We start from the raw sequence: 12133 nt of genomic DNA, 5'->3' as shown, positions 1-12133 counted from the left end.
GTTAATCTTCAGATTTATTTCTTCTGGAATCATAAACGTAGTGTCTGTGTCACAGAGTATAGGAGCATTGTAAGAGTGTAACTTAACTGAACCAAAAACTACATTCAGTCAACTCATACAGAATTATAACACTCTCATTAGTACTTTCAATGACCCTGCAGGACATCAGTTTCTTTTGAGTTGGTATGTAGATGGCTTCTCTATCTAGATTGACAATGGCTGCAATGTGGTTAGCGACCTGCTATCCCCATAGCCTCTGCATCTATCACTGACCGCACCTCAGTGCCTAGTTTTCTGCATACCATAAGCAAATAAAATAACATACTGTATCAGAACAAACTCAGACAGTTTAAACACTGTTTAAAGCTTGGTAGTGTACCTGTTCATAAAAACAAGTAGGTATAATATGAACACCTACCCCCCCCCCCCTCCACACACACACACACAACACACACACACACACACACACACACACACACACACACCAGCTAATGGTTAAAACAAACAAAAATGTAAAATCACCTTTCTGCTACTCACGGTGTTAGAAGTCCTTTGCTGATCCCACTCTAGAGTTATAGCCCCTTTTTCAGTTCCTACTCCAATTACATTGCCTCTCCTATTTCTGACTTTTATGTCACCTATGTCTGATAACACTCACATTGCCAATAATGATTTGTGTACACATTCCAACAGTTCTGCAGTGTGCTCCTCCCAGCTAAATTTACTATCAAGTTTTAATCCCAAGAATTTAACACTGTCGGCATCTCTTTTCTGTGCTTCTTCATACTGTGCGTGTAAACCTCTTACATGTTCTGAACTGCATGCAATGTGTCTTTTCAAAGTTAAATGACAGTAATTAGGCTATATACTATTTATTAACATCCATGAAAATAATATTGGCTGCTCTTTTCAAAACTATGCTCGATTTGCTATATGCACAGTAACTGTCTCATCTGTGGGGGAGGGGAGGGGGCTGGAACTTCTACATCTGGTGATGTAACTGATGAGATGTCATTGATGTACAAAAGAAAAAGCAGTGGTCCAAGATGGACCCTTGTGGGACACAACATTTAATTACTTCTTGATATGATAATGACTGATAGCTTAATTAATCGGTCTTTTGTACTGGTGTCTATTGTTTCCTGTTTGTGATATGTGAACAGTTTTGCAGCATTGCCAGTGACGAACCACTTTTTTATTTATTTAAAACGGAGTTAATTCATGCAGTAAATTCCTTAGACAAATCACAGAAAATATCTGCTGCTTGTAATTTATTACCTAATGAATTAAGCAAATTCTCACTGTATGTATGAATAGTGTTTTCAGTTTTGGAAACCTTCAGAAATCTGAACTACGCCTTGCACAGATGTTACTTGTGGTCAGGTATATATAAACTTTTCTAAAATTTTCGAGAATGCTGGCAGAAGTGAAACTGGTCTGTAGTTTGATGCCATTTCTTATCCCCTTTCTTGAAATTAGGTTTAATGATAGCATATTTCAACCAATCAGGAAATATCCAGTGATAAGAATACCCTTTAAAAAATTTCGTTGGTATTTCATCATAACCACTAGTGTCCTTTGATTTTAAATTTTTTGTGATGGATGTTATGTCTTTTGGTGAAGTGAGTGCAGTAGTTCATGTAACTGAAGTTACATGTAAAGGCTGGTTTCAGGTATTGTAGGATAGTATTTACTAACCCTGAAAATCACATGCTATAAGTAATGGATATAAAGCACTTGTTAAAGAGATTTGACACACTACACCCAACTGTTAGCAACCTATCACCCACTCTTAAAGCTAGCAACTCCTGTTCCTTTCTAGTTCCACCTGTCTCCTCTTTCACTCCCATATTGCTTTTATTTTGTTGCCATATGTTGCTATCTTATTTTCATAATGCACTTGCTTAGATGTCTGGATTACTTTCTGTAATATTCTGCCGTATTTCTTGTATTGAGCTAAATCATTGGCATTGGAGCTGTTCTTTGCTAACAGATTGTGTCAGGGCAACACTGAAATACTACTTTAGTATTTCTTCTTTTTCATTCCTGATCGTGCTGCCCTTCGATTTTTCTCTTGTACTCCATCTGTACTTCCATTACAAGGAAAGCTACAACACTATTTTAACTTTCACCAAATAACATAAGAACTCCAGTTTTAATTAATAACACAAGCAAATAAAAATAACAACCCCATACAACATCTGCAGTTTTCCCTTAGTTGCGAGTATATTTGGTGGTAAGAACACATAGTAATCGGCACCAATCTTCTGGAGTGCTGTGTATCAACACATATCACTCCACACCTTCTTGCATAAGACCGTGCGCGCGCGCGCGCGCGCCCACACACACACACACACACACACACACACACACACCAATTTTATTGTAAATACAACTCTATGAACACTGTTATATTACAGTGGTAGTAGCAACTGTCTTTATGTTGGGAATGATCAGCTTCCCATTTGCACACATTATTGTTTTATCCTGACAGCCACTAGAAAATTAATGTCAACTGCATTATAGTCAAAGTAATGTGCCTGTACATTTGCATATAGCGTAATTTTCACCAGTATTTGAACCATAATGGCAAGTACACTATAGTTGGAATAATGCACCTTTGCATCTAAGGTTGACTTGCAATGACGAATAATTGAACAGTAATAGCCACTATATTATTGCTTGCAATTTGCATTCGTGTACAAGAAAGAGTCTTAAAAATTAGACCCATAATGAGTAAAGTAATAGACACTGGCTACGCCTCCATTTCAGAAAGAGTTTTATTTTAATTGGGTGAAACTACATTCTGAATATTAAGAAATCTTAAACTTTCACATAGTGTTAATACCATGATTCCTTTATCTTCTTAACCTCTATTATTTTCATCACACAAATCAGACACACTTCAATTTCAAATATTTTCCTATTTATTTATGTTTCTTAACAATCTACAAATCAGATAAGCTTGGTTCTGTTCTGCACAATATTGGAGTAGGTATCAAAAATTTAATTACTAGTAAAATTAAATTGTTCATCCCCCACCACCACCACCACCACCTCATTCCTCAGATACACATCCCCCTTTTCTCTACAGAGGTGGTGTCACTCTATCCCACACCTTATTACAAGTGTAGGTCCTCTTTTCTTGGTTCTCTACTCAGTATCCTAACACACTACTACTGAGACACTCTTACTCCTAACTTGCAGATGGGAAAATTAAAATACCTGGTTGCTTGTATAAAAACATTATATGGCAAAAGTGAAGCTGTGAAGGCAGGTTGTGAGTCGTGCTTTGATAACTCAAGTCACTACAGCACTTGATCGTGAAAGGCAGTTCGAGTCCCAGTCCAGTATATGGTTTTAATCCACAGGAAGTTTCCAGTCAGTGCACATTCTGCTGCAGAGTGAACATTCATTCTTGAAACATTGTTTCAGTCTTCCAAGTACCCTTCGATATCAGTCTAACCAGCAATTCTTATTATTATTTCCTTGTTATAAAATTCTATTAGCATGACATAAATATCTTCCTAGTAATCATCTGAACATGTTATTGCTGCTTTCATGTTACTAGTGAAATATTTGTTTTATTAATTGTAGAGAGAAAGAAAGAGCTTTTCTCACAGGGAATATTAATATTATGAGGAAATAAAATAATTTTTTACAGTTTTCCTGATAGTTGGATTTAACATCTCTTACTGTATTTTCACAAGTCACATAGCTGGGACTATTACTGACATCCAGTAAAGATTACCTTATCAAAGTTTTTCTTTTCCTTGGAGATGGTAGACTTTGCTGTTCTTCTAATAGTGATTTAATGCTGTGTGCAATTCTAATACAAGATAATCAAACTTTTTAGCTGTGGCTTATTCTCTCGTGTCGCTGATTAATATTTGCATACTGTTTTTTAAATAACTCAGAGAGACAATATTTCAAACTTGCTTGAAGTATATTTTAATAAAATGTACAAATTTTGTCATGAATTATTCAGGAAGACACTCCTTAATGTGTAGCTCATTTGAGAACACACAACAGATAACAGAAAGTGAAAGAAGATTGAAAATGTTCATTTTAATTAAGATTCCTTTGACCTCTTCAGTGATATTATGTCTTAACTCTCTTGTACATCGTCATACATCATAATTACAGATTGTCAAGTAAATTTGTTTTCATCATCAATCCTTGTACCATTTGTCACTAAAAATTATCATCTCACTTCTCCCGAACATATGTTACATCATCTATGGCGCCACACAATGGTACAACCAAAAATCTCTGTAGTTGTCGATGACAGCAGACACTAGTTGGATATCTCATTGAACAACTGGAATTACAAATTTTTGCATGTATGATCAAAAAGCCATGAAACATTAACATGGGTTTCAAGTTAGTTTTTATTTGTGCAATGTACAGTTTTGACTTTCTTACATCCTTGACTACCACGGTGGGTTAGGATCCTGATCTAGAGATATAACTCCTTTATTATTGGACAAAGGATAGGTATTAGGGTGTCAGGACATGTTTTACATCTTTTCTTTATTATTTCCTCATGTCTGCCCATTGAAAGTTAATACTGAAATTCTGCAAAAGTTCAAGATTTACAAGCAACAATTATAAAACATTTAAGAGTAAGTAAAGTTTACTGTTTTTAGGATTCCATTCCTCAGTCAATAAAAATGGAACCTTATAGAATTGCTTTGTTGTCCATCTGACTGTTAAAAACCCTTTTTCTCAGGAACAGCTTCCCATATTGAGTTGAAATTTATGTCACATTCTGAGGTCTGTGGTCCCTTGGTGGTATAAAAAATTGAAGCTTCTAAGTCAGTGCAATAAAAAGATTTGACCATTTATGTCACATATTTTAATCAAAATTTTAAACATGGCTGAAGCAGCAACTGTTAAAAATCTTCACGGTAAATGACAACAGCCAAACAGTTGCAGGATAAAGATTTATTGAAATCCTTGACCACAGTTTCGGTATATCTAAATATACCTTCATCAAAAGCAAAAATACACTAAAATCACATCCTGCAGTGGAGATGCATAAAACAGTCGTGCCAAAGCATCACCAGTAGTTAAAATTAAAATATCACCTCCATCTGCACAGCATATTTATGAAGAGATGGGTGATGCGAATGCGGCATACTGATAGTATGCCACGTTCGCATCGACCATCTCTTCATAATTATGCTTTACAGGTGGAGGTGATATTTTAATACTGTCAGTATGCCTCATTTGCATCGACCATCTCTTCTTAATTATGCTGTACAGATGGAGGTGATATTTTAATTTTAACTACTAGTGACACCTTTGGCACGATTGTTTTATTCATCTCCACTGCAGCATGTGATTTTAGTGTATTTTTGCTTCTGATGAAGGTATATTTAGATATAACGAAACCGTGGTCAAGGATTTCAATAAATCTTTATCCTGCAACTGTTTGACTGTTATCATTTACCGTGGACATATTCTAATACCCGCAAACTCACTCATCAAACCCTATAGGGTATTTCTTATTGGCCTATAATCATGAAATTTTGCAAGAAGCAAGGTTTCACAGTCCAAGTAAAGGAAAAATACAAAAATTGTTAATTTGCAGTTGTATCACAAGGGAAAAAAAAGTTGTTTTGTCATTTGTTAACCAATATGAAATGTGAGATTAAAACAGCCAGTAGTTCTACATTCAGGCTGACTGGGTCGCAAAGTTAATAGTCAAACTTAAGGCCAAGAATGACTATTGCTCACACAATGCACTTCAGAATTTATTCATCACCAGATATCCAAGAGTGGTTGGTTGGTTTTGGGGAAGGAGACCAAACAGCGAGGTCATCGGTCTCATCGGATTAGGGAAGGACGGGGAAGGAAGTCGGCCGTGCCCTTTGAAAGGAACCATCCCGGCATTTGCCTGGAGCGATTTTAGGGAAATCACGGAAAACCTAAATCAGGATGGCCGGACGCGGGATTGAACCGTTGTCCTCCCGAATGCGAGTCCAGTGTCTAACCACTGCACCACCTCACCAAGAGTGATTACAGCATGTAGATATTGTGTTTCAAACTGTGTGTATAAGAAGCATTCACAGACAGTTTGAAATGCCATCTCTACGTGCAGCAATTGCTCCTGGATATTTGATGATGGTTAAATACCGAAACGCATCATATAATCAATAAAGTCATTCCTTGCCTGAAGTTTGAGTTTAAACATTGCGACATAGTCTGCCTTAATGCAGAACTTCTGGTTATTATAATAATGGTTGCTTATCTCCTGCATGACTTTGTCACAATTGTATGACTGAAATTAAAACATCCACAGAAGTCTTTTAATCTGTGGGACCAATATCTTGCCAGTATCAATGTCAATAAGAAGCAAAGATGATCAAGGTTATTGATTCCCAGAATGGATGAACTGCCTCTATACATAATAAAGTTTATGTTTAATCGTAACCCTCAGCACGTGAGTCTTACTCAGACTTGAACAGTTTTTTGCTTTATTCCTTGTAGGAGAGTGTTTTCTATAGAAAATTACCTGTTAGTTATTTCTTAGTGAGTGACTTCATAAAATTCATAAAATTTCATTGGTTCATCTGCCATGTGTGCAACAGCCCAATATGAACCCAGCAGCCAGCCGGAGTGGCCGTGCGGTTCTAGGCGCTACAGCCTGGAAGCGAGCGACGGTCGCAGGTTCGAATCCTGCCTCGGGCATGGATGTGTGTGATGTCCTTAGGTTAGTTAGGTTTAATTAGTTTTAAGTTCTAGACGACTGATGACCTCAGAAGTTAAGTCGCATAGTGCTCAGAGCCATTTGAACCATTTTTGAACTCAGCACACAGGACCCTCAGTCTCGCTTAGGTTTACTTGTTTATTGTATGTGATACATAGCATATTGATGTGTTCTATACTTATGAGACTTTGTACTGTTCCATACTTCATTCGTTGTTATTGTGAATGTCTTAATGTAGAAGCAGAATAAAAATTATTTGGCAGGAATTCCGATATCTGTGGTATTTTGCTCTGCATGTTTCATTTCATGAATCAATATATCGTAAAAAATTCTTAAATCTCTTGTAGAGCAGCAGCAGGCTTTCACTGACTAGCAGCATGCTCTCTCCAAGGCAATAAACAGTTTGGCAGCCTTGTTGGTGCCCCATGTTTCACTGCCATTGAAGCAACCTTCACCATTTCCTCCATAAGATGACTCTGAGAAGATCGGGGCCCATATGAAAAATGCCTTCGCCCATATTTTCAAGCTTTTCGAGTCACTAACGTCAGTTGGTGTAAGGCTTTATTTTTGTCACAGATTTCTCCTATGTTTATCGCCTTTCGTGTCAGCTAGCTCCTCCTCAGGAACCTGCCAGTTCCTCTTTTGGTTAAATGTGTCAATTGCTCTCTAATTATCATTGCAAATGTACTCTTGTTATTGCTGCTCACATTGAGTTCTACCATTCTCAGAAACAGCCGTAACAGTCTACATAGTTTGTGCTTTGGGCTTAGCCATCATTGCGTCTGTTACTGAGGCACACTGTGACTCATACCCTGACTCAATGGTTTGTGATGCTACTACACGCTTGCCCCCTGATAGTTAAGTTCGTGAACGTGCTGTACAATGTGAAAATCCACCTTTCACAAATGTCCTGAATATTGCTCAGTCTTTTGAAGTATTGAGGGCAACAGGAAATCAGATAGAAGCATGGTGTGAAGTAGCCGCCGCTGCTTCCTTCTCCTCCTCATACACCATAAGTTAGCTCTCACAGGTGGGGGGAGCGGCATCGCAGCTGTGAAACCACAGTCTCCATGCTAAGCAGCAGTGTCACAACAGCGGTCTCTTACTCCTCTTCCGTTGTGCTTTGTTCAAAATAAGCAGACCACATGTGCTAAGCGCTGGGTAATGTGCAACCATTGTCTCTCTGTGGAATTTCGAACCTCCTTCACAAGACATGAACATGGATGTGAACAGCATTTCCCAAGTAGCTCCAAACAAATTCTACATTGACATGACTCTATATGTGTGACAGTCAAGATGTTAGAAATGCAAGTTTACGTGGGCACAGAAGTGAATTTGTTTAATTCTTAAACCTTTGTGGATCTTGGATCACCAGCATTTTCCCCCGTCTCTCATAGGTCGGTGAGTTTCAACCAACAACAAATTTCTATACTGGGACAGTTTTCTACGTACATAGTGTTCAGAGCAGTTATTTGGCCTTTGAGATTTCTAATAGTGGATGGTGCCAACAATGAAAACCTAATTTGTTTAGATGCCTTCAAACTTTTTGGATTCTCTATTTCTGATGAAGTGCATCTGGTATCGGATCAAGTTGCATACCAGCAACTGGACACACTCTGCTCAGAATATTCCTCCTCGTTTCTGGACAGTTTAGAGTATGCTACCGATTTCAAGGCACACATTACAGTGAAACCAATAGTGCACCCCCATTTTTTTCTTGCGGCTTCCCATTCCCAGTAGCTTTACAAGAGCAAGTCATATTGGAACTAAATCAACATAAGTCTTTGGGTGTTATCACACATGTCTCCTCGAGTGAATTATCTAGTTTATTGGTAATTGTCAAAAACATAACAGCAACCCTCAGCTCTGGTGATTTAAAGTGTCTTATAAATTCACAGTCTATTACTGCCACCTTTCCCTTATCCCATCCAGATAAACTCCTAGCACAGCTTTCCAGGGGTCATTATTTCTCCAAAATATACTTGTCAGAAGGCTCTGGATAATGAGTTCAAATGTGTTCTAGTTGTTAATGCTCCCTTCACGTTATACCAGTACTAGCGCCCGCCGTTCAGCATGGCTAGTGCCCCTGCCATTTTCCAAGAATTTTTGAAGCAACTCATGGCTTCTATGTGGGGGTGCATTAACTACCTGGATGATATTGTGATCGCAGGTTCTTCAACAGATGGATATTTATATAATTTTTTCAGCTGTCCGTCATCTATCTCAGTTTTGAAGTCTCGCATGCTGGCACCAAGCCTATATGCCAGCGTGTCGATGCCATTACATCTTTGCCACATCCTACCAATGTCAGTGTTGCAAGCCTTTCTCGGAAAGGCCACACATTTCCATGAGTTTCTTCCTTGTGTAGCCACTTTGGCCCAGCCATTCATGCTTTCTTACATAAAGATGTTCCTTTTCACTGGTCACACACCTACAAGCATACTTTTACTCTATTAGGGTCAAAATTGCACTTGGCATCTTACTTAGTTATCTTCCAACCAGGCCAATACCTTGTTTTGACCACAGACGCCTCCTAGTATGGCTTGGCGCCAGTTTCATGCACAAATATTTGGATAGGTCTAAACACCCTATTGCGTACACTTCCAAAACTGTACATCAGGCACAACAGCACTACTCACAGATGAAAAATAAGCTCTTGATAGTGTGTTTGTGCTCAAAAAATTTAATATTTTCCTTCATATGTCTAAGTTTAATGTGATTACTGATCATAAACTTCTGGATTCTCTTTCCAATCCTCAGTATCTTTACTGGGCAAAGTGGCCAATCGCCAGGGCTCTGTATTGTCATGCTATAACCGTGAGATTAATTTCCGACCAGCAGCACAAAACGCTAATGCTGATGCTCTTTCTCAATTTCTGATTGGCTTGAATCCAGCATTTGATCAGGATAATCTGTTAAGTTTCCATTTAGATATTAGAGCCCAAAATACCATGGATGGTTTTCCCATTACCAGTTCTTGGATTTTGGTGGCTGTTGCGGCCAATTCTGTCTTATGTCAGATTGTTCAGTTTGTCTGCCATGGCTAGTCGGATAAACCACTTTGCTGAGCATTGGATCCTTTGTGTAATTATTATGCTCTCCACCACTGCCTCTCAGTATTTGATGGTGTGTTACTGTTGGCTACTGAAGAGTCAGCGCCCAGGGTTGTGATGCCACCTTCTCCACTTGAACCATTGGTGTGTTTCTTGTATGAAATTGCTGGCCAGCTGCCATATGTTTTGGCTGGGCATTGTCATAGAGTTAACGTGTGTTGTGTCAGCCTGCCCACAGTGCATCACCCATCAAACAGTACTATGGGCCACTTTTCCCTGTACCCTGTTCCCAATACCCCTGGGAATGTATTTATCATGATTCTGTGCATCCATTTCTTAACTCACATTGACTTGTAGTAGTTGATGCTTTCTCAAAATTTCCTTGTGTTTCATTGCCTATCCACATTCACAGCGGATAGATCATGGCCCACCCACAGATATTTTTCCTTACAATATTCTGAAAAGGAAAGCTGCTACTCACCATATAGCGGAGATGCTGAGCCGCAGATATGTACAAAAAAAAGACTGAGTGCAGCCTTAGTTGCCTGAGACTGCGGTCATGTGTGTGTGAGTTGCGTTTGCGTGAGTGTGTATGTGTGTGTTTGCCGTTAATTCTGGCGAGGCCTTACTGGTCAAAAACTAATTTGTGACAGTCTTTTTGTTGTGCCCATCTGTGACTCAGCATCTCCGCTATATGGTGAGTACTGAGTAACAACTTTCCTTTCCACAATATTGTTACATTCCATCCTGGATTTTCGATTGTTAGATTTTTTTCCTTGAGAAGGATTGCCGTACCCACTTGTGACAGACAATCGCCCACAGTTTGTCTCAAGATTGTCAAGATTTTTGTACGAAGAACGGCATCTGGCATTTTACTGCTCAGTTCTTTCAACCCCAGTCCAATGGAGAGGCAGAGCCGCCATTCTGAACATTCAATACGCAGATGAAAAAGTACACCATTCAATATTCTCCTGAGGAAGCCCTCGATAGTTTCTTGAGTTCATGTAGGGTCACTCCAATCAGCGACCATAGCTCGGTGGAGCTGCTTCATGGCCGCCAGCCAAGTATGCTGCATCATCTGCTGGTACTAAAGCCTGGTGGTCACCCACCAGCACCCATGTCACAGCGATTCTGTCCGGACCCCTCTGTCTGAGCCTGCAGATTTGCCCAGTGCCCTTAGTGAATACCAGTGGTTGTCCATCATTGCCAAGGCTGCCGCCTCTGCATAATGCACACCTCCAATGACTTGGTGTCACAAAACTACAACCACCTCCGTCCACGAACCATGCACTGGAGAGCCCTCTGCCCCCATGGCCATAACCACCATATGCTCCAGTCCCCGCAGTGTGGAACATGCCTCCTCTGACTCCTACGCTGTCTTCGTTCTGGATGCCACTGTTGCCAGGCAGAGTAGCCGTGGCACTGGGCCGCCATCATCTTCTGTCCTGCCTCCATTGCTGAATGCCTGTCGGAATGTGGACATGGATACAGCACCGTAATCATCATTGCTCCCCTACATCTTATCGTGGAGTAGTGGCTGCTGCCACGCCTGTCCATGGCCGCACCATTTCAGACCATATTTTCCTGTGATAGCATGACACCTGTTCCAGCAGTTGTCACCTACTGATGAAGACATGGACAGATGCACAGTGAACACTTTTCTCCAACCAATGTCGTACCCCTGTAGTGTGAGCATACATAATCAAACACTATTCGATACAATGGCCTCCATGGCCGACCTAGAGAAATTGCCCACAACCTGGACAGAAGACGGAGCAGGCACTGGGCACAACAGCCAAGTGTAAGCCTGCTGCACCGGACCCTCAGCCTCACTTAGATTTGTTTATTTACTACGAGGGTAATGCCAAAATTAGGGTCTCCTATTTTTTTTATAAGTACAGAAGTCTGTTTGTGTGGCAGTTGGTCTCACTGTTATGAAAGGTGCTTCATGTGCTATGTGTAAACATGTGCACACCGCGCTGAGGTGCTCATTCTTGGCTTGGCAGCCATTGAGAATAGGGCTCCAGTTGGATGTTACTGCCAAGTGTGAATTGTGCACAGTTATTTGGTTTTTGAATGCAATGGGCACTGCACCGATTGAAATCAGTCGCCAATTGACAAAAGTGTATGTGAGTCGTGCTGCATGGATGTCCGTAATTGGTGTATAGAGTTTGCAGCTGGTCGGACCGAAATTCACGACAAACAAAGGAGTGGGAGATCATCAATTTCTGAGGAGACAGTGTTGAAAGTTGAGCAAAGCATGCGTGAAGATCAGCGGATCACCCTGGATGATCTCTGCATGTTGGTTCCTGAGGTTTCCCGAGGCACCACTCACAGAATTTTAACAGAAACATTGAACTACCGG

The 12133-nt window shown here is 40.0% G+C and overlaps 1 protein-coding gene across 2 annotated transcripts in view; it reads left to right on the top strand.

The window, feature by feature from the left end:
* LOC126481426 (uncharacterized) overlaps positions 1-12133 on the top strand; it is a 277457-nt gene that overhangs the window by 174270 nt on the left and 91054 nt on the right. The window lies entirely within an intron of this gene.

The sequence above is a fragment of the Schistocerca serialis genome, chromosome 5 (assembly GCF_023864345.2).
Source record: "Schistocerca serialis cubense isolate TAMUIC-IGC-003099 chromosome 5, iqSchSeri2.2, whole genome shotgun sequence".
Classification (NCBI taxonomy): domain Eukaryota; kingdom Metazoa; phylum Arthropoda; class Insecta; order Orthoptera; family Acrididae; genus Schistocerca; species Schistocerca serialis.
The sequence above is the reverse complement of the archived record's forward strand: the minus strand, read 5'-3'. Positions and strand labels throughout refer to the sequence as shown.